This window comes from Anser anser (assembly GCF_964211835.1).
Source record: "Anser anser genome assembly, chromosome: 4".
Taxonomy (NCBI): domain Eukaryota; kingdom Metazoa; phylum Chordata; class Aves; order Anseriformes; family Anatidae; genus Anser; species Anser anser.
In genome coordinates this window covers 12,442,327-12,465,699 of record NC_139724.1, presented here as the reverse complement: position 1 = coordinate 12,465,699, position 23,373 = coordinate 12,442,327, and the positions used below count along the sequence as shown (strand labels likewise).

General features: G+C 43.1%; 1 long non-coding RNA gene across 12 annotated transcripts; it reads left to right on the top strand.

Annotated features, from left to right (window-relative positions):
- Positions 1-764: 764 nt before the first annotated feature.
- LOC310899488 lies at positions 765-23,051 on the top strand. 12 transcript variants are annotated; one of them, XR_014584322.1, is made up of 6 exons: positions 765-9,091; positions 9,959-11,458; positions 12,965-13,037; positions 13,587-13,615; positions 20,274-20,380; positions 20,912-23,051. It is a non-coding gene; the product is annotated as an uncharacterized lncRNA (long non-coding RNA). The 12 variants fall into 12 exon arrangements; XR_014584328.1 differs by lacking the exons at positions 20,274-20,380; positions 20,912-23,051 and adding an exon at positions 15,686-20,267; XR_014584323.1 differs by having other exon boundaries at positions 9,959-13,615.
- The last annotated feature ends 322 nt before the right edge of the window (positions 23,052-23,373 follow it).

Here is a 23,373-nt window from a genome sequence, read left to right as displayed (position 1 = left end):
CTCTCTGGGTTTGTGTGGAAATGCTGAGCTGAAACCAGCCATAATACCTTTTAAAAAATCCTTCAACCCTGGGTCAGACCTGACATGTTTGGAGTGGTCAGGGTGACCTCTGTGTTAGAGGGGTTTGGGGATGTGGGTTCTCTCTGTTTTGGGAATGGTGGTTTTGGAGAAACAGGACATGGCCAAGGGATACCTCTGAAAGTGGCAATGAAGAGGCGTGAGGGACACATCCTAGCCACTCAGCTCTTATTTCCTCTGATTGCTCCCAGCTCTGAGCCTGAGCAGATGGTGACCAGGGGCTGCAAGGTCTCATACGCCATGTGAAGGGAGCCAAGAAGGTCTGGGGACAGCCCCAAGCTCTGCGATCCTCCCAGAACTGTTTGGGAAAGAAAGACCTCTTGTAGTCAGAGTAATCCTTGTGCATGTGCAACCATCCTCAAAGTTGAAATGACGCTCTCTTCTCCTCAGAGTTTTTTTTCAGTCCCTTCTCCTCCTGCCCATTTGTGTGGTGACCACAGCCGACACAGACAAGAGCACACCTCTGCAGTTTCTGGGAGGTATCAGCAAGCCTTTTCCATGGGCAGCTGGGAACCAGATACAGAGTAGAAAGATGCAATGTAAGCACGGTGGGAATTTGGGCCTAGGACCGCTGTTCAGAACAGCTTAGACACTGATTTGAGTAACTCAAAATGCCGCGAGAGCTAGAAGGGCTCTTGCTCTATCCTCTTTCACCTCCAGATCTGGAGCACCCAACTAACCCAGAGCACTGCTGAGAGTTAGAGCTTTGTCTAGAGGTTTTGGAGAAATTCAAAATTTTGTCTCTGAAACAAAGTGAAGCTGCAGCCTTGTGTCGTTCTGGTGTAGCAGGACAGTAGATATCTACTCAGTTGCAGGTCTGCCCAACCTGGGGAGCATGAAGTAGGATTCATATCAAAATATGTTCTCCCCAAGGAAAGAAAGTGATGTGAGTCAACTGTGTCTGCTCCTCGGTTATATTATCCTCTTAGAAAAATGAGTAAGCAAATCATGAACATTTGCAGCAGTGGATGAAAGAGATTCTGCATGGTGTGGGAAGGGAGGTGGACAGGAAGGCCAAGCAGCAGATAATTTGTCTAAGGGGCAAGGAGAATGAAGGGAGTTACTCACCATTTTCACAGTTGCTGCAAGCTAATTAAGAGATTGAAGTAATTCTGCAAACTTCTGCATACATCATGGAAAAGCAGCTAATTAATTAACAGTGCAAATCATAATCATTAAGGAATTAATCTTTCATGAACTTAATTGGGAATGGTGAGTGTACATGGGAGGATGACTTTTGGAGTATGAATTACAGTTATTTCTTTCCAAATCACTGCTAGTTAATGACGAAAGAGAGCACTATTCTGAGCAAACAATGCAGAAGGGAACACGGGCTGTGTAACGATCACAGCTACGAGTGGTAATTGATTTGTGTGTTGGTAAGGCTCGCAAATTGGAGTGGTATTTGGTGTGATGGCTCTGTTCCTAGAGACCACCATTTGGTTATGGTAATGAAGGGTTACATCGTCCTTGAGCTGGACCACGAGACTTCCCTATCTGGGACTACCCTAAGGGGCATGTTCTTGCTAAATCTAGATCTAAAAACTCCAAGTGATGTTTCCCAGGGTTTTTGGATGCGCTTGTGGCTTTTCAGACTATTACAAGTGTATCTTTCATTTTATGCCTGTGTTTGGGATCCAGTTCCCACCGGCTGACCCCCTTCTCCTCCCCTCTGCCATACAGAGGTCGTTTCTGCACCAGGGCGTTGTGAGCGTGTCAGGGTGCTCCCAGTACAGAAATCCCTGGCTGTGCTTTGGAGAGTTTTCTGCCTTAGATAATCGTCTCTGTTTCCTCTAAGTTCTAGTGCAGGGGTCTTGGCTTTAGACTGCATGCTGCTAATAATCGTTCTTAAACCAGGCAGTCGTACAGACTGCGAATTGGGTAAGCCTAAAGACGTGTTCAGGGTGGGGGGAGAGGCAGATCTTACTGAGATTTACCCTGGGTAGCACATGCCAGTGGAGTCACACTAATGGAAAAATGTGGGAACATTTTATATATATAAAAATATATTTTTCTTATATAAAAATATGTTTTATTATATAAAATTATATTTTTATGTAAAAAATATTTTTTTATTTCTGGTTAGGGAGTCTGACATAAGGGTCCTCCACAGACCAGGAAGCTACAAATTGGAACAAAAACTAATTAACAACCTTCCTTATTGAAACATGACTTAAACTATATAGTTAGATACCCATTGCTATGATAACACAGCTCTTCTAGGAGCAACTGATAGATTCATTGTTCATTAAAGTCTTTAACAATCTTATTCTCCTTGTTTATTTATTTTTAGTGGATTTAAAGTGTTTTATTCATTTTTATTTTTATGTTCTGGACATAGATAACAGCCTATATCAGAAGCTAACACAGTCTAAGAACAAAGGATGCTTACAAATATCACTCTCCTCTGAAAACATTTCCTTCCTGATGCTATGCACCTGTAGTTAGGCTGTGCGTCTGCACAGACATCTGGTTGCATTCTCCCCTTCCAGCAGAGTAGGAAATGTGTCTTTCACGTGGAATTGCTAGGAGGCACAGGATATTTTCACACTTTGCTCTTCTAGGCTTTCTTTGACATTCCCAGTCCCTTCTGTGAGTTCCAGTAAACAATAGCCTAGCCAGTCCTCTTCGGTATGCAGGCACTTGGTTCTTGTGCAGTGCGGTAAGGAAGGCAGCAGTGGAGGCAGTGGAATCAACCTTTTGTATAATGGGTGGTGAACTGGAAAGAAAACAAGCTACTCATGGACCTTGCTTACCAGATTTGGTGTAGAATGTCCAGCACAAACCAAAGGATGTGGTCTTATGAATTAGGAATTAGAGTCCTTTCAGACTGAGTGTTTTACTTTGCTTTGATAAAGGGCATATCTATAAAGTTCAGACTTCCTTCTGGCATGAGTGCTTGGACTGTTTCAATGTTTCCCCACAAAACTTGTGCCTTTTCCAGGGTTCCATGTGATATTGGAGAGCATGCAATAGTCCATGCCCTGCATGATGACTGGGAACCAGACAAATGCCAACTCACCTGTTCTTCAAGCAGGAGACCCATGCAGAATGAAGCAAAGTAGCTTTTTTTTTTTTTTTTTTAAAAAAAATATATTTCTCCTATGTACATATTTCATACTATATACATATATACATCTACATATATATATATTCATATATATACACATACATATCTCATATTTCTCATATATGAGAGCAGGTTGTATTAATATGGGCTTTAGGCTCCTAAATGCCTTTGTGAATTTGGGCTTCAGATATTAGGGAGAACGAAATATTCATGGCTTGATGGAGTAAACCAGTCCCATGTATTCTTTATGGATTTTACTGAAAGAAATAAGTGAGCAAGTATGTGCTTATCAAGAACATTGCTAGGCTAATTTATTACAGTTTCATGAAACTAATTAAAGAGGAACAAGACAAGGATGAAAATGAGGTCACAATTAAGGCTGAAACAATAAATCACTGCATTCAGAAATGTAATATAGAAAAAAAAAAACACATACACGCAAAACCCCACACTGAGCTGAATTATGAGTTTGGCACCAGAAAGAACTAAATCTTTGTGTAAATTCTGTTCAGAAGAAGATAACGTAGACTAAGCTCTGTTTGAGCCAAAAAGTACAACTCATTTCCTTGTGGATTAGTGCATTGGGCTTTGCTGGGGAGAACCTGATGCATCATGAGCACAAGTCTCTGTAGGATCCAGGCACCAGGTCTGGTTTAGCCCATTGCTGGATGGTGTTGCTTAGCGTAGCATCTCTCTGCCCAATATTCTTCCCATAATGAAGGAAAAAACATGACTGCTCAGAGCTGCTCACTTTTAACATGCTCTCCTTGAACATCTCTGTGCTTACATGGTGTTATGTTGGTCCTTATTTCCCTCTTTCAGGTATGTACAAATATAAATTTTTTTTTTCCTTTTCTTTTTTTCCCCCCACACCCTTCAGACAAAGGCAATTGCCAAATCAAGCTAAACAGAAGTTTTAAGTAATAGTCTTTTTAATAGCCTATATTTACTGACAAACCGGGATATGCACATGCTCAAGAATAAGAAATCGGACCTGCCAGGGTCCTTTCATTAAAGCAAAGGAGAAGATAGACATGCTTTATCTCTGCGGTTCCTTCCCCTGTGCTGTGATCAGATGGAGAAGTACTGACCTAGGACAACTTCTCCAAATGACACGAACCTTTCTTTTCTCTTTCACTGAATAGCTTGCCTGAGGAAGGGAGAGACATGCAAATTCAGATGTTGCCCAAGCTTTTGCCTTCGCATGGTTTCATATTTACCTGGCAACCTCCAAATTTAGCCATATAGGAATGCCTAATGAAATTGCAATATTTTAATCCTGCCTTTTCTCCATCACATGTAGAATTTACCTTTATTTCTGCTGTAAATTCTATTTACATTTTAAATAGGCAGTGAGACGGTGGACAATGGAGCAAAGGAACAGACCACAAAAACTAGAAGGAAATGAAAGAGAAAAGAGATCCTGCATGGTGTGGAAGAGCAGAATTTGTTACTATTCCGTGTACTGCCTGCTGCATAATAACAAACGAGGTCACTATTCTTGTGAAGCAAAGTTGATTTTTCACATAGAACAGCACATGGAGGGATGACTTCCGTGCTGAATGCAAAGGCTAGCTTCAGAGAGCTTTCTCCAACCTCCCCCTACCACATCCTGCTCCCCTCTAATGAAAAAAATTTATTGCACTACTTAGGAAAAAAAAAAACCACCTCTTAAACAGTGTAGAAATAAACATGCTTTGTGTCTCTGCGGTACAGATGATTGCACCCTACTGTAGGCAAGGCAAAGACGTTACTTAAAGCACTGCAGCCCATGCTGTTAGGGTGGGGTGTTGTACTGAATTCTGCTACTTCCTTTTCTCTTCTATATCTTTGGGCTCTGTTAAGGCTCCTCCAGCCCCTGGGTACGTGCCCCTTCCAGGCATGCATGGATCTGGCTTGACCAAGTGGAGTTGGCTTGTACCCTTCTGATTAAATTGTTTTCCCAGGCTTTGAGTCGACTTGCTAGGATTGCTCCAGCTCCGTTTTGGTCCTGGGAGCCTCCCATACAAACCTACTTCTGAATTTCCCATGAAGAACTGATGGAGGAGCAGACTTCCTCCCTCCCTTTCACAGCTGGTATTTTTTGCTGAGGGGTGTCTGCGTGTGTTTGTGTGTGGTGGCTGCCTTATCTCCTGAAATAGAATAATAAATGTGTCAATCCATAGACGGAGACAAGCAGGGAATAGCCCTGCTGCTGTCTCTTTGTCCTATATACTGCTCGCTGCATTAATTAAACTTCATGCAGGAAAAATAATATGTTAACAGTACTAAAACAGCACTAATAGATGACCTGGCCAATTTCTTTAGTGGCAAAGTATAAATTTTAAGTGTTTCTCTTCATTAAGAGATCTTCAAGATTGCAATGCTGTAGATTACTGTTCCAGGACACTTGAGATTATGCCCTAACAGCAGATTTCACACTGAAATGAGGGACAATTTAGTACTTACATGAACTTGCAACTTTAAATGGTTATGTACTACACATAGTGACTAGCTACTGCTCTTGCTTCATCATTCCCAGGCTGACACTATAATGGCAAGCTGTCATTTTCCTGGCTGTTGGCAGCAGGATAGAGTGCTTAGGAGTGTGCCTTTGTGGTGCTGACAGCTGTGAAGCACAGGAACAAGGCTAAAAACAAACCAAATTTGAACTGTAACCATGCTGTACTTAACAGAACTGGAAACTTGGTTTTCTTCAGCAATGTTTGCAGCTGACTCACCTTCAAATGTGATTTTTGTTCAAACAGAAACCCAGCTATTTCCTGAATTTTAAGCTGAAATATCTACATGGTATCATAGAAGAGAATTAGTCTGACATCGCTAAATTCCAAACCCAAGCACACCTTTAAAGATGTGAAATTGCCAGAGAAAATGCAAAACTTTCTCTAAAATGTTTGCGGTTAATTGTCTCTTACTGTGGGAACATCTCAGACTTTTTTTTTTTTTTTTCTAATGCTCTTGAGATTGAAATGGGGAGAAAAAAAGAAGAAAGAAAAAAAGAAATGAAAATGAAGGCTCCAAGGTTCAGTGCTTTAAGAAAAATGTCACTCTTGGGTGAAATTGCAAGTGTCAGCAAAACTGTCAAGGACTGGTGGAATCCATAACACCCATAATTAGTGTTGCATTAAGTGGATGCTGATCTCAGCTCCAGTCCTTAAAGTGAAAGTAACTCCTTTGATTTCAGTAGAGTTACTGAAGATTATTCTAACTATAAATGAGATCATATTCACAGAGAAGCAGTAATATTTGTCACTTATATATCTTATTAGAATGAGAGAGATCTCTGAAATAACATTGCCCAGAAGAAGAACTATCCAGGCGTTTGTTCCCATTTATTCATCCTCTGCAGGCAAATGTACAAACAAGACAGAAATAAAGACAAATAAAGAACAAACTGCAAGAAAGTGTCAGAGCATAATCTCAGGAAGACTGCTAGGGAATTCCCAAACAGAGGTGCATGTTAAAGTGCTGTGATCCTTGCAGTTCTTGCAGCTGGCATGATTTTTAAACTACTTCTCTTGCTCTGCTGGCCACTCATCTAATGTAGGCCAGGACGGGGTTTGCTTTATTTGCAATGACAGCACTGCCGATTTATCACCCCAGGGTCTTTCCAGTCAGTGCTGCTGGTGGTAGGAGGGCTCAGAGCTTCTAGTTCACTGCTCTAACCCCTCCACTGGGCTCAGCTGCCCTGGACTTGCGGCCAACAGCTTTCCAAGGAGATTTCTGCCCATTTGCATGGGGCTCATCTTGTCAGCTCATCAGCATTAAGTACCGTCCATGCTCAAACCCTTGCCCTGTGGGAATCACCCTGAAGATCAGAGACATCAGGGAGAGTGCACAAACAAAGTTTTCTTTTTTTCTGAAAAGAAAATTGACCTTTTCTAAGGGAAAATTTTGAGGCTTCCCTTTTAAACTGTATATAGAATAAGCCTTGGAGCTGGAAAAATGTTTCTCTTGCCTTTTTTTTTTTTTTCTTTCACCACAGATATTAAGACTGATTCAGTGGTGTCAGAATAGGGCCAGGGTCACTGAGTTTTTCGCAACACAAACTAAAGTTTAAGGTAGTCGAATTTAATTTTTAATGTATCTGAGCAATGTTGCAATGAGACTCCTGTGTAAGAAATGTCAGTGTGCAACATTAAAAGGCGAGAAAAACCCTGGTATACACACTTTTAGCGTTCTTCTCTACCCACACCTTTCAGGACATCAACTAGAAGAGTACCTTGTTTTTAGGTGTGGATCTCATCTTGAATGCTCAGATTTGGCAGCAGTAGAGCAGTCAGGCTGAGTGTTTGCAGTTGAGTTAAATGTCAGTGTGGTGAGATTTTGGATACTGGGGATAGATATATAGCACTTTGTTTCCACCTAAACATTGCAGTAGATGCCTAAATCCATTGCCCAGTGTAACTGTTAGTGTCTTTTGCAGGGTTCATCTGTCCAGATTGAGATCTCCAGTACCATGCTATTTCTGTGCTGGCAGGAGCTGAGAGCACATAGTAGTGCAGACCAGTGGCGTGATGTGTTTTCAGCACTTGCATTATCATGCAGCCTCTTCTTGTCTGAGGAGGACAGGTAAATCAGGTGACCTGATGCTCACCTCTAGCAGCAATTTTCCTTTATGAATCTCATCTATGGCATCTTCTATTTATCTTCCTTACAGATGGAATAGCCCTTGGAGCGCATGGCACATACCCACCTCTCTGAGACCTCTTTGTGCTTATCAGGAACTCTCTTTCCGCTTGAGATCCCCACACAGCTGTTATGCTGTTGTCTTCTGGTGTGAAAAGAGAAATCCTCCAGCCGGAGAAGCAAATCACCTGCTCACTTGCTTCTTTTCTGTATCATCTTCTGGAGGCTGAAGGCATAGCAGGGAGGAGGACAACTAGCTCTGCAGGCTGCTTATGAGTGCTGCCTGTTTTTGTGGCACGAGGCCAGCTGGGTTGCCCTTTGGTGGTGTGGGACTGTAGAATGGATCGGATGGCGTGTGGTCTCCATGCTCGAGTGCTCAGGGTGCTGGCTCAGAGGAGTAATGGAGCACTCTCCGAGACACGCGCTCTCCTCCCATTGATTCAGCAGGCTGTTCTCTTCTGTCTGTCTGAGCTTGCGGGCTTTTCGAGGCCAAGGCTTGATGAATGAAACTCTGGTAATTACTACAACATGAATTCAGGAGGATCCTATTGGTAGGGTTCATCAGCAACTCATTAATTAAACTGTTGCCATGGTGCCGGTTGCCCTGGTAGCATGAAATCCTTTCTCCTCCCTTTCCCCTCCTCCTCTGCAGTTCACAGGCTTCTCATTCATATTCTTGTACTTAACATGAATGAAGCCAGAGAGCACGGGGCTAGGGGAAGAGGCACTTGAGGAGAGAAGATGCTTTTTCCCCCACTGTGACTACCCCCTCATGGGCCTGAATAATCACTCAGCTCTTCCTCTGTGTTTTTCTTTCCTTGGAAACACAAATTCTGCCTCATACACATCCTGTCTTTTTTTTTTCTATGGTTGCTTACAGCTCAAATCCCAATTACCCCAAGCACCTGTGTTCTTGGAATGAGTTCCTGTGATTGACAGTGGTGCAAGTAAAGGACTGGGCACTTTATCTGCAGCCTAATTGCAGAGGCTTGGCAGTTTTCTAGAGGTAAGCCTTTGCCTGTGTGGGTTTTCTCTGCTTGATTAAATCACAATATTTCCTCTGTCTCTGAAGCCAGAAAGGGCCATTAACTCTTCCAGGCTGTCCACCTTCATAGGACACAGCAGTGACTCCCCCCCATGTCTTCTGCTTTGTGCCTGAAAGCTTCTGGTTGATCTGTGATTTCCTTGCCAGAAGATGCCTCATCTTTGTATAAATGTTGATAATGATGGAGAACACAGCACCCTGTGGCAACCTGTCCATCCAGGTGTCTAACCACTCCTTGTTGCCAAGAATCAGCCCCCCCAACATGCATGGTAGGTCTTGTATGACATTACTTCTCTCTTTCATGTTTTTTTGCCTGTGGGTGCTTTCTCACAGAATCTAGCAGCTCCCTTCTTCAGAGATGAAATCCCATCTCATCCCTGTGGATGTAGATGGATGGTTGATGATTTGCCCTCAGCCCACCATTCTGGCCATGTCTGGCTGTAAATATTTGCAGAAGAAATGCATCCATAGGAAGACGTGGTTGTATTCATTCTTAAGGGTGTTTTTCTGGTTCAAAGTGTTTGAAGTAATAATGATAGGGCTGTGTTTCAGCATCTAAGAACAATGTTTTCATAGCACAAAACTGAGAGTGTATGGTATGTATGAGTGTGAGGAAGTACAGCCAGCTGGGATGGTGTCAGAGGAACACACATGATTAAAGAGTCAAACCTGACCTTGTCCTTATAGCTGCTGGGAGTGATCACTGGTGTATGCTGTCCTTTGAGCTCTGTTCTGGGGAAAGACACAGTTGTTATGGGCCAAAATCACACCTGTTGTGCAAGAACAAGTAGGTAGTTTGGACGACTAGGGTTCTGAGGTCCATTTTTCTCCCTAGCTCTGTTTTATTTAACAGTCTAGACATTGCATTAGAAGTAGGGATGAAATTTATCCCATGGGCTAGATTATTCCCTGTCTGCCTGCTACAAGGTGTCACCCAACTTCGTCCAAAGTCTCTGGCAATGGCAATGCTTTGAAGGAGGGCAGTGGAGCAGATGGGGCTAGGGTCTGAGCAAAAATGAAAATTCAAAGGTCCCTGATTTGGCCCTACCTAGAAATGTGAAAAAGTGCTAAGTCTGTCATATCAGTTCTGTTTTCTCCAGGCATTATATGTTCTGCTTCACTCCCTGCCCATTCAGATGAATGTAAAACCCTTGTGAAAGTGCCATGAAAGCTGGAACCCCTGGCAGAGGACAGCACCTTCTTCCCTGGTAGCTCAGAGCCAGCACGTGTGACTGCACTGGTGTTACTGTGGAGCTTCTTGAGCAAAATACACAGACAAATAGAGACAGACCAACTGCCCATTGCAGTCTGTTGCCAAAACAATTTCAGCCCATCTGAGGACAAAGCAAGAAGGACCCCACTTGTCTCATTGCCTCTAAATTACTATGTGAGTAAGAAATGCTTGTATCTGTGGGGAAAAGCTGCCTGTCCTAGAGATGAGAAACCTGGTACAGCCTGGCCTACCTCTTTGTGGGCTGTTACTTGGTTTCTCACTGTGGTTTTCCTTCTCCTCGAGTTTTCTGCACTAATTTTGTAATAACAGTTAGTGCTGGGTTTCATAAACAGACATACAACATGCAATTAGAGTTTGCTTTGTGTGAAATAAAGTAGCTGTGAGTCATATCCAGACAAGTGAATTATCTGCGATTATTCAGCCAAGAAGGGAGACAGTGGTGTGCAGAGGAATGTGCTATGTATCCTTATTAATATTTTGCTATATACCATGGCAGGGCTGGCTCCTTGGGATGTCTGCATACAAACAGCAACACGACTGACTCCTCAGAGGCCATGTTCCTCTGCTACTAAGACTTATGCATCATGGCATTAACATTGCTTGGTCTTTCTCTGTTCCTAAAAAGAATAAAAGGAGAGTTACTTGGTAGACACAAGTGTCTTTAGGAGTCTGAAGTTAAATGAAGCAAATCATGTATGTGGGGAGGAACACATATGAAAGAAGTCCCTTGAGGGAAGATAGCAAAAAATAGGTTTTCAGCAGTGCCCTTGGTTGATGTGCCTGATGAATCTATTCCTTTTTGTCCTCTGGGAATGAAAAGATGTCCCAGGAAGGGGCCTTGGCATGCAGAAGGGACTGGGAACCCTTTTGGGGTGAGAAGTTGCAAGCTCAGTGAACCAAGGTGTTTTCTGCAGTGGCATCACAGCACATTTCTTATTTATTGCCAGGTAGGAAACTTACAGGCTGTGACTCTGCAGTGAGGGAAGCACAGACACACGAGCCATTTCCTGACGGCAGCCAGGGAGAGAGAGGGACGAGGTGTGGGCAGTGTGGGCAGGGAGCACGCAGGCTGCCTGCTTCACACAGTTGCATACTTGTCACAGGAGGGGTGATTTTGAAACCAGTGGTGCTTCTTCAAGGGCAGGGTCACGTACAGGGAGGGAGTAGATAGGAGTTGCTAAACAGCATCTTCCCAGTCCCCAGCGCGTAGCTTCAACTGCCCAAGGAAGCTTGTTTGCCATCCATTGCAGGGAATCTGTTGACCCTTGCTCATCCAGTTGCAAACGCCTTCATCTACAAAATGACAAGGAGAAATGCTTAATCCTCCACGATGAATCTAACAGATGCTTCTCCCAGGAAATGAACTAAAGGTTGCAGCTTTGCTTGAGTGATTGTGAGTCAGGTATGAGTCATTCCTCCCTTGAAGGGCATATGGATGGGCTTTGCTGATAAACACACAAAGAGCACAGAGCCTGGGGTGAAAGGTTATCACAGGAAGGAGGAACTAAAAACAAAAAGAAACAAAAACAAACAAATAAATGAAAAAAACAAAACAACACGACCCCCCTGCCTCTGAGATCGTATCGGTATACTCCGAACTGTCTTCTGTTGACAGCACAGTGCATTAGCTGGAGGTTTTAAAGACATTGTCTCTTCCCTCTGCACTTCCACTGCGTAGTAACTTGTAAAAAGTGGACAGGAACTTTCTGTTTTAATGGTATTTGGATATTTCTACCATACAGATAGTTTATATTGAATCTGATCACTGCAAGATGCCTTGAGCCCAGGGAACTGGCAGTTGTGGATAAAGGACATCTGCAGCTGTTTTTGCACACTAGAGCCAGGTGGTCTGAGTATAGATTAACAAACCACTGAATGTGACAGCACAGAGTACTTGAAACCCCCGTAATTAATCTGTGTTTAAAAAAAAAAAAAAAAGTCATTTGCAGGGGATAACTTCATACTGGATGGCTTTCCAACTAGCAGTGAGCATAAATGAATGAAATCAGTACAGAAATTGCTGGCCAAAATTACCTAACTTTGTGCTATGCCAATAAGAAAAAAGGTTTGCAATAGTTGTGTTGGGTGTAAAACTGGTTCCTGGAGCAGACTGTAACTGTTTTCAGATGATCCTGTTAGCTCAGTGGTAATCCCTGATCCCATAGGACATCAGAGGCTGGAAAGCTGGCTGCAGCAGCAACAAATTAGCATTAATTGTGCTTCATCTGATGGAGCAAATCCTACCCGAATGCATCCAGACACCAATTTTCATACGCAGCCATTCTGACCATTTTACTGTCAAGCTGTTTCTTAATGATGTACATTTATTTATGGCAAAGTGCCTACGAAAAGCAGTCTAGCATCCTACCTTAGGAGGCCAATGGAGTGTGATCTGTAGGAACAGCTCAAATCTTTTACTAGGCTGACTGCAAGGAGAGGACAGATGTGCTTTTTAGCACGCAAGTCCATTCCCGGGTCAGGAATGGAAGCTGCTGCTGCTTCCAGATAGAAGCAGCTCAGGACCAATTCCTCTGGGTTCAACTTAATTATGCTAATCATTAGAGGGATAAGAGTGGGTGACTCGCAGGACTGAAGAAATAGCTACCCTTTCTGGGAAAAGAGAGTAACTTGTAATTAATGTGAATGGAAAATGGAGAGTTTAATTTGGGCAGAGAGAGGACGAGGTGGTGGGGAAGATTAAAATTAAAATCTCTGACTCAAGTCTGTGGTGTTAGATGTCTGGGAAGGTTATGATTTTTAGATTTTGGGCTCACAAAGAGCTTACACTTTGCCATGTGGTAGGAAAGTCCAAGGAGATGCTGTTTCTCCTGGCTGCTGACTGTTCCAAGCTGTTGCTGGTGGATGCTTGCAGTACCAGTGTTCCCTTTCGTATGTATTTGTATTGCAGGAGACCTCCTCCTTGTCCCAAGTCTGAGAGAGGAAAGTCTGGGACCAGCCAGACTGTATATTTTTTTGCATGGGTATGTAGAACAGAGCTAATCTTTTCACATTTGTCATCACAACAACCAGGGGGATTACAGGTTTGGACCACCTCATAGCCAATGTGTTGGGCATACCCTTGGCCTACGCAATTCCTCCTGTATCAGTTCAGAAAGTGCCTTTCACCCACTTAACAGCATTTTGTGCCTAGCATAGCTAATGGGTCCAAACCTCCAGAAAATGGGAGTCAGCTCAGAAAGTTACCACTGCTGGAAGGTTAGCCCTGTTGTCCTGCTCCATGGAGGAGGTGGGAGATGCTTTTGGGGGTTTCAAATCTGCATGGCCATGACATTGGTATGAAGGAATAGCACAGAGAAGAGCCTGTTCTGGCTCAAGTATCTCTTCCAGGAATGGTGACTCTGTTGAGTAAGTCTTAACTTGAAGAGCTGAACCATTTACTGTGTCCCTTGAAAGTCATTTTACTATGTCAATGACCTTGACTGGTTTTTCCTAAAGGGCAGGGGAGAGCACATCCTTCTTAGAGCAATGGCTGTTGCTGGATAAATGACATGGTTTTGGTTCTTCCTCAGGTCTGAAATAGAATCAGCAGACTTTAAAGGTAAGCGCTTTAAAGTAAATTAAAATCCACTTAATATTTAACAACTTTTGTATCAGTGAGGTCATCTCTGAAAGAAAAAGGTATTTGATACCTGTGAAATAGAGGATGGAAGAAAGAGTGGAATGAGGTATTTCTGAAGGGAGCAAGACCTCAGTGTGTCCTTCTGATGAAGAGGCTTTAGTGACTGCAGCTTTCCCTGCCTGGGAGGGAAAAACATCAGTAGGCCAGGATCGGAAGCAAAATGTGTTGGCCTGCTCTGCTTTCTCCTCCAAACTTTGCTGTCACGGAATGGCTTTGACAAAGCAGCAGCAAGGCATACTGGAAATCTTCCTCAGAAACAGAAAAGTCAAGTTGCATTCCAGTCAAAAAACAGCTTCCCAAGGCTGGTGACGTACTTCAAGATAGTGAATAAGTGACCCAACAACAACATCTGCTTTTCCCTCTGGCAGGCTTCAGCACCCTGGGAGATGGCTCCGCTGAGTCATTCAGAAAGCAGTTTTCAAAACGTGGCTTCTTGGCCTGGATCTACACAACTTCTTTCTCTGTGAATTTTGGCCCAGTTTCACTGATCAATGAAGGCGGGGTAGGAAACCTGCCCTTCTCCTGCTGCACTGCTCTCATGTGGCAACCAGCTCAGATCTTTTGGCAAAGGCAGCCCCAGCTCCTTAGTGTCCAATTAATTCTGATAAGTCCAACAATTGCTAAAAAAAAACCCTGGGATCTGATTTTTGCAAGTCTCTCCAATGGGATCTTCGTCTCCTGTGCTCTACAGTAGCGAGCCATGTAAGATAGTTAATAAATATAAACATGAAATAGAAGAGGTTGCTGGGTTAGATCTTTTCCATTAAATATTTGGTTTTCAATACATGAAAGCTGGAGCACAGTGCAATGTAAATACAGCTTCATGTTTTAAATATAAAAATTCTGTCCTAGGATGGGCCCTAAGTTACCTGGCAAGTCGTAACAGGTAAGAGGTGTCTCTGTGCTTGTCTGGTTATAGGGAGGCAAGGTGCTGGCAGCATGGCACCTTGCATGACCCTTTTTGTGCAGGTGACTTAGGAGTCCTATATCTAATTTCAAGCCAGAGGATATTCTAGTATCTGTATTGCAGGCGCTAAGATTTTTTTTTGCTTGGGCATAGCTCAGGCAAAGCCACTGGGGATGTTAGAGCAGTAAGAAGACTGTCAGAGAACAGCCAGAGCAGGACCACCTTTCCTCTGAGAGCTCACTTTGGAACCAGGACTCTCAGTCTGTGTGAGACTTTTAGTGCTGGCACCACTGCAATCTCCCCCACAACCTGTGATGGGGAAAAAAACACCTGAGTGGGAAAAAAAAGAGAATTTTATTTGCACAGCTCTGGGCAGGGCTTGCTCTGCCCTGAAGCAGAGATCTGTGCTGGAGGTAGCATCCAGCTCCTCGAGGTTGTCCCCATGAGTTGCCATCACTTTGGCATGGTTGGTGAAGCAGAGAGGAAACAGGAGAGCCCCTGTGGGAGCTGCTACTGCTTCCCATCTGATCTGTAGTGTCAGAAGCAGGCTCTTGAGCCTCAGTGTGAACCAGTGTGTGAAGCATTTCATCCCTTGCCAGCTTCCCAGGAAGTCAATTGTTCTTCCTTCCTTTACGGGCAGCCTCTACAACCAAGGGACTGGGGAGCAAATAGGAGTTGGGGCCTGGGCACCTGTTTCACAGGACATTGGGTCAGATCTGCGAGGCTGGCTACTGGCTCATCTCTGTTTCTGGCTGATGACAGCTGACAGCTGTGGAAGACAGAGGGAGAAAGGAGGAGACAGGCTTGATGTGAAAAAAAAAAGGAATTGGGACTGTAAAAACACACCGATGATGGTTTTTCTAGTAGAATTCCAATTTCAAATCTACATGCGTTGAATAAGTGTTTAGCAAACCCCACTTGCCAGGCCAAATTAACAGCCTCATTTGTTGCTAGTAGCAGCTCTTTAAAACTCTTAAAGAGGGGCTCCTTTTAAAATGTGGCATAAATAGGATGTTTTTTCAACAGTAGCATTTCCTTGCTTGAGTGCTGCAGTAATTTTTTTACCCTTTGGTCTCCCACAGCTGGTATACCAAAAGAAAATGATAGCACAAAACCCAGCCAAGCTCCTTGGAAATGTAAATAGACCGGAAACACTGATGTCCTCTTAACACAGCATCAATCATTGCCGGGTGCTGGAAGTGGCAGCACATTCATTATGGTCTACGTAACCATCACAGGCAGCAGATGGAGCACGTTTAAGACCTAACAGTGGAGTGTTGGAGGTATGCATGATTCTCTGCAGAAAATGGAGCACAGATGGAATCTGTCTTGACCTACTCACTCAGTAACTGCAAGTTCCTTATGTTTTCAGAGCAGCTCTCTATTTATCAACAGGCTTTGTGATGAGGTTTGGAGACCATGCATGTAGTCCCTACTCACACTGGTCTCTATTGACTGTTAGCTGAGTGTCCTGTGCATTTGCAGTGAAGTAGCAGACAGTAAACCAAGGCAGGCCGTTAACTTCCACTGGCCTTTTCTCAAGAAAAATTAACCCATTTACCTTTTTTAAGCAGGCTGTTTCCAAAAATAGCAGGCTTTGGAGACACTTCTGTAGGTAAACCATTGTTTCTGGTGCTCAGCACCACATTCTTCAGCCACAAGAAAAGAATCAGATCAATCCATACTGGAAAATTCCTATACCACAGAGCCTTCTCCCAGAATATAGAGGAAACTTAGAAAGCATGATGGGCAGTGCTAGGGCCTCTGTTTGAATGATGGTGGTGTGAGATGCTTTGACCTGGTGATGAAGTGTAGGGTGGCTTTTAGCTATTGTATGTTCTGACTAATAAATATTGTCCCTACCAACGAAAGAGTAAGATGAACTCTGCTTCTAGCTGCAAGACAAAGGGAGAAATTGTTTTAAAGAAAAAGCTGACAAACTGAAGGAATATAATAAATACTCTGCTGTACTCCTTGTTTCAATTACAAGCCTTGCAGGGTGCTTCTTATTAGGAGACATTTGCAGATGTAATTTTTTGGGTGTGCCATCTTTGTCTGAAGGGAACAAGCAACAGTCACTCTCCAATGGATGGACCTTTTTCAGAGGTCTCCCTCTTGAGGAGCTGTCTCTTACCACCTCCTCTTCCCCACTGACTATCATGGGAGCCTGTGAGAACACATAAAAGAAATGCCTGTGTTATAGGTGTCTAAAGGAATGCAAGATAAATCCCACTTGCAAAGTCCTGATGGGACCTTGTCATGTATCCAAGCCTGGTGGGCTTCGTGTGTCTTCGTGTGTCTTCAGCTCTAACTAAATGAAAACAAAATGAGTCGCTCCTTTCATTTCTCCTTGTGCACTCAGACTTCAGTGAGGTCTCTGGTGGATGTGTACCTGAAAGACATGATCCATGGAAGCCATTAACTCAATCAACACATTCATTCATACATCGGCAAATCTCATTTTTTTTTCAGTAGTGCATCACCAGTCTATATAGACATTTGGGCAGAAATCTTTCTTCATTCTTCTTCTCCTTTGAGTCCTGATTGTTATGTCTGTGTGGACAGCTCTGGTAAGTATTTCCCAGGAGACACCAAGATCTTTAATTCTGGGTTTCTCTTGGCCATGTCTACATGGCACATGCCTGACTGCATTTCTCTGTTGATCAGTGATGTAATATGTGATCCTAATGGACACAGGAGGCCAGAATACTGTGTTGAAAGTTATGTTGAGGTTGTAGTTATACCAGCAACACTGTTTTCAGAGCTTGTTTTGCTGAACAACTCTAGGGATGAAGTTCGGCCTATGCTCAGACGAATAAAACATTGTTATATTATCCTGACTGCCTGATGCAGGAGCATGCCAATTCTTTGATGGCCTTGTGGGATGCTTGTTTCTCAGCCAATTGCTATGGGAAAGCTTGCTTTTTCCAAGTACACCAGGTGGTTATGCGAGTCATTGCTTTTCAGGTTACCGTCTTTTTCATGCAAAGGGGTACGTGATACAGCTGCCCAGAGGAACTGCCAAGGAGTCGCTGTCACTGAGGGTTCTTACATGGTAGAACTGATTAATAGCTGTGCTGGCAGTAAAACAACTGAAGAATCAATCCAGCCTGTGTAGAACCACAGCTTAGAGTAGTGAAAGACATCTTGCAAGTGTAGGAGGATATTCACGCCACCTTTGTCTTTTAAGATGCTTATCCCACCCAAGAAGGGTGGTTAGGAGCTGTTATATATCCTTCTCTTTGTTAACTACAGAGCTGAGGGGTCTCTAACTTAGGGAATAGTTTGACAAGTCTTGCCACCAGAAACGTTATAGGCTTCTTTTCCCCTGAGAATGTCCTCCTCTTCCTCTCTATCTCCCTTCAAATCACTGTAGTCTGGGAAACTGATTCCGCTTAAAATTAACCTTTTTTCTCCCCCCTGCTTTTTCACTTCCCTGAACCTGCTTATTGAATGATCACACAAATATCAGGTTAGATGCAATGAAAGTGGTGGTCAGAACCAGGTGGCAGAGCAGTGGCCTCAGTTGCCAAAAAAACAAGAGTTGAGCTAGGCCATAAAACCCCAAATGTTACATGATGAGACAGGTTGGAAAGGATGGAGGGCTACCCTTGCCCCCAAAATGAAGAAGGATGATAGGAAAAAGAAGGGCATGCCTGCAGTATTCAGTGTTTGGTAGAAGTGCTAAAGGATCTTCAGCCAAGTACATAGTCAAGGATGGCAGTTGCTCTACACCAGCATGTAGCATCACATTAACAGCAGGCTGTTGTGAGCCCTGTGAGGTTCTGGCACATCTTACACAGCTTTACAACTTTCCTACCATCACCAGCGTGCACACACTGGGTGAAGGCTTCTTGTGCAAGGATAAATAAGCTCCACCTTAACTAAGAAACAATCTCAGTTGAAATTTAGAAGAGGTGAGAGCATTCCCCACTTTGTGTTGTGCAAGATGGTCCCCAGGGAGACATGCCTTCAGTGTCCATCATATGGCTCCTGTGTGTGGGAATCTGGCTCCACTGGCAGGCATCCAACAGCACTGGGGAGGCTGTTTACTTCCATCCAGCCTAGTTTCTGTGCAAAATCCAGTGACAATTTAGGAAAAAACAAGGCATCCTTTATGATAGATAATGTAATTCCATGAGCACAGTGTAGGAGGGAAGTTAACAGCTGTGTTCAGGACTCCATACCTGCAATTGAGTTAGTAGGACAAAGGGTGACAACACCACCATCAAGGGAAACAGACATGTCTTTTCGGATTTTCCTGTCACAGGGACTAATCCATCCTACGTGGTTTACAGAAAGCATCTGGGCAAGCCTACCTGATACCCTTTGGGGATTTAAAAATCTGTGGTAGAGACTGAGCTAGGCCTGACCCAGATGCACCCTTTGTCCCAGTTCTCCTCAATTTTTCTATGCCAAGCAAGGGTGGCTGCTGGCCTGTAAGGTAGATGCCCTCCCAGAGCTCCTCTCTTGTTTGGCAGTACAGCTCTCCCAGGTACAGGGTGGGAGCAGGGCAGAAGATAGACCTTGGATGTAGATACAATTAGTTATAGAGGATGTAAAACAAGCAGCACTATTTAGTTTCTGTCCAGAGCGGAAAATACACCCTCTAAACTTCACCTTTCCACGCAGTGTTGCAGTCAAGGCTATTGTATTTATTATTATTATTTTCTTCCTGGTTGTTAGAAGACATGATTTCATTGTTGTTATATTTAATCTGCTAGTTCTGAAGCTTTAGGATGCTACCTGCCAACCCTCTACTTCAATTCAAATCATACCTTTTTCTTGGTATCATTCATATCACAGCAAGAAGCCTGCTTCTGAGAACAACAATGGTGTATTATGCATACTTTGACTTCTTGGCTGATGCGAGATAAAAAAGTGGGGAAGGTGAATCATCTTCTCTGAAGCACTGATGAATACACACGAGGCTTTCAGATCACAGCTCTGTGTGGTACAATGAGTGAGTGGAGAAAGGGAAATAGTAGGAGATTCAGACAAATCAAGAAAAGCAAAGTGACCGTATATGCGGGCAAAAGGGTGTCTTTTTCCATTCTCTTGCTGGACTGTCCTGCTAGTACTGGAGCATTATCATGGTGTTTTTTCTTTTTTTTTTCTTTCTTTTTTCCTTTCTTTTTTATTTTTATTTTTATTTTTATTTTTATTCTGTCTCATGGTGGATTCCATGAAAAAAGGGGATTGGTGTGGTGCAAAGATGGAGGCCCTTGTCTAGCCAAGTGGTCACTCACTAAGGTTGTGCTCACTGCACAACAAAGTGGGTGAATGCATGGAGAGGATCAAGAAAGAACTTTGAGAAAGAGTTCCTGAATATACCACAGCATTTACGGCTTGGGGGACATCTTGAAATATCAGAGTTTCAAAATTTTTTTTTAAAGACATATGATTTTCCTTCCTTAAATGTTAAAGAAATGGGGAAGACCCTCTTTTTTTTTTTTCTTTATCCACTCTTTCCTTTGCTTCTCTCGCCTCAAACCTCAGGAAAATGTGTTTGCTTGGAGACTTTTATTAAGCCCAGAAAAACTGAGAGGGTGGAAAGCTCTCTATTTCTTTATTTTCCTTCATTTGTAGGGCCCATAAAGACAAAAGAAGGTAGTGCTTCAAATTATTTATTTATTTATTTATTTATTTTTAATGTTGCTGTCCTGCAAGACATTTTCTTCAAGGCTGAGAGCAAGCTTTTTTGAAAATTTATGGAGGAAACAGAGCATTCAGAAAACAAATCTACACTTCTCTGGGTGCCAGACCATATCTCTGAGGTAAGAATCTTGAATGACATGAGGAACTTCTTTAGCACTAAAATGGTGCCAAATCTGCCCATTTTAGTGAGAAATCCAGAAACTGACCCGAATATGGTGTCTCCATGTGCTGTCAGGGGTGAGACAATACATGCCAGAAAGTTTCTTCAGCTAACAGGGACATGTCCGATGCAAAACAGACATTGAAAAATAATGATAGGAAATAAAGTCTGCATACTATATAATAATGTGGGTAGTGAACCACTGCCATGAGAAGAGAGGGAGACATCTTTCTGGTCTAATTTGTCTCATCTCAGCTTCCTCAGATTTTTATTGCACAGTATGAAGCAGGTTATTTTTAGGGAGAGAGAGAATGACCAATGACTTTATCTGACATCAGATTTCACTGCATGGCTGTTGAAGCACTTGCTGTGAAAGAAATATAACAGGTCCTCAACCAATGTGGAGACTAAACTATTTGTTTATGCGTACATAAATAAAACATTGTGAAAGCACTGGATGCACCAGAATAAATTCTTCTGTCATTTGCAGCACTGTAAAGACAATGGACGTGAGTGATCTTCCTCCCAACATAAAAAGTGCAGAAGAAGGTGTGAAGCTCTTACCCTCGCTGTTGAAACAAGTCCCAGAAGAACTGATGTCATTGTATTTGGAACAGCTGCTATCTGCCCGTGCTGTGTGGAGAGCCATATTTCGGCTGAGTCACCAAGGCCCGCCACACCCCGCTCTGTAGCACTCGCTCTCCATAGCGATTTAATAACTCACATTTACTGCAGAACTGTTATTCATATCTCATTAGATTTTGTGGGAGCTTCAGCAGTAAGCAACGTACATTGTCATGGTTCACAAAGCTGTTGTGATACTTGCCAACCAAGAGGAAATTGCATTTTCCCCTGCTGTAAAGCAGCTACAGAGATGGAAGCTATGAAATTAGTCAACCTTAACATGCATTAATCAAGGAAGGGAAGTTGAAGATGCCCTTGGAGAAAGATGGGCTGAGAGGCTGGGCCTAGAGGCTGGGCCTAGATACTGGGCCTGTCTTGGGTATGAGCGGTAGGCAAGAGACTAAGTGGCTGGTCTGGAGAGACCATGCTGTCATGAGAGCAGATGAAACCAGGAGAACGATGAGGACAGCACCATTAGGAGCAGCAGGAGAGGGAAACTTGGAAATAGCAGGTCTAACAGAGGCTCTCCTGAGCCACCTGGGATTTCAGACTTTGTTTTGTGCTCTGTGGGACAGGTAGAATATGAGCACTGGAAGGGACACATTTGGCTCTGCATGTTTACTACTCCAACGTTGTTCCTGTAAATTTGGCAGGTGACTGGTCTGCATGGCTTGTGTTCCCTGTAAGTGTGTGTGAGGCAAACCTCCTTTGCACAGGAAGATGCTACATCCTCCCTCCGTGCAAGTAATGTTGTGCTTTCTTATGGGGTAGCTCTGACACCAAGACACAGAGACTTTCTACATATGTCATTGTGCGGGAAGAAAGAAGAACCAGGAGAGAAAAGCTGGTGTATGCTTCCTCTGGGAAAAGTCCAGAGGTTTAGTATTGCTGTGTTGGAAGAGGAGGCACACAAAGGAATCACAAGCCAGCACATGGACTGCCAGGAGCACTGGACTCCAAGCATGGCAAGAAAGAAGTTATTTCCTGTAACTTTCCTGTAAAACAAACAAACAAAACAACAAAAACACACCACCACCACCAAAAATGAAACAAAATAAAACACAACAATAAAAAAACAGCTTCCTCCTTTTCAGCTTTTTTTTGTTCAATTTATTATTCAGCCCCACCCCCTAATCCTCACTCCAGCTTATAGTTAGAGTTGTGATATTTCTTCCCCTGTGTATTAAGATCCCTTTGTGGAAGATGATTGTCTCTGGTGCTGAATACAGCTTTTGGGGGTTGATACAAGACTGATTCCATTCACGAAACTTGAAGTGACTTTGCTCTAGCAATATGAAATGGGAGTACAGCTCACCTTGCAGATGGTTGCCTAAAATATTAAACAGTGATTCACCATTACTCACTGTCTCATCAGCTCATAAATTTAAAATAACTCCCCTTTCCTTTCTTTTTATTTAAGGAAAAATAAAAGAAAAAAGTAAAGGTGTATTATGTATAACTCTGCAAAATTGATCATACAGAAAGGTCTGCTTAATAAACTTTTTACTGACTTCTGCCTCTTGACATTAGTTGAGAACTGAAGCAGTGGGAGGGGAAAGATTTAACATATAAACACATTTATGTATATATAGAGAAAATAAGGATGGTGACATCTCTGGCAAAATAAGGGAGTGGAAATGTCCATTTGGAAATGTCCAGTGGAATTGTCCATTATATTACTTTGGAGGATAAAAATAACAGCTGGACACTGTGATCACAGGCAAAAGAGAATAAGGAAGTGCTGTTTTTTTTTTTTTTCCTGGGGTCGCTATTAGCTATCATTAGACACTGCCCAGGTAACAATTCATAACTACTAAAATCCTCATAGACTTCCGCCTGTAAGACAAGCAGGTTCTTTTTTCCTACAGCAAGCCTCTTTCCCCTAAGCTGGACACTACTTACTACCTCTCTGGGCAACACAAGAGCTCCAGCCTGTAGGCACTAGTCCCACAAGTTTCCTCCCCCTTTTCTTTCCTTTGAATGTTCAGTATTCTGCTTGCAAGCCCTGTTTCTTAGGTAGGTTGGGCTCTAAGTGGGAAAGCAGAGGTGACTCAGGATGCACAGTCTTGGACCAACGGGACAGTGATGGGTTGGTCCCTTCTTTCTTCTTTTATTGATTTAACTAACCCTGAAAGCTTGTCCTCCTTAGGGAAATGGTGAATCTGATCCAAAAACTCTGGAGAGACAAAGCCAAAAGGAAAGAGAGCTTGTGCCCCCTTTAGTGTCTTCATGATTCTGGTTCCTGTCTCGTGTAGGAATGAAGCCAGAGCTCATTCAGAGAATACGCTCTGGTCCACTAGGCTTCTAATGAGTAATGAAATTATGCCA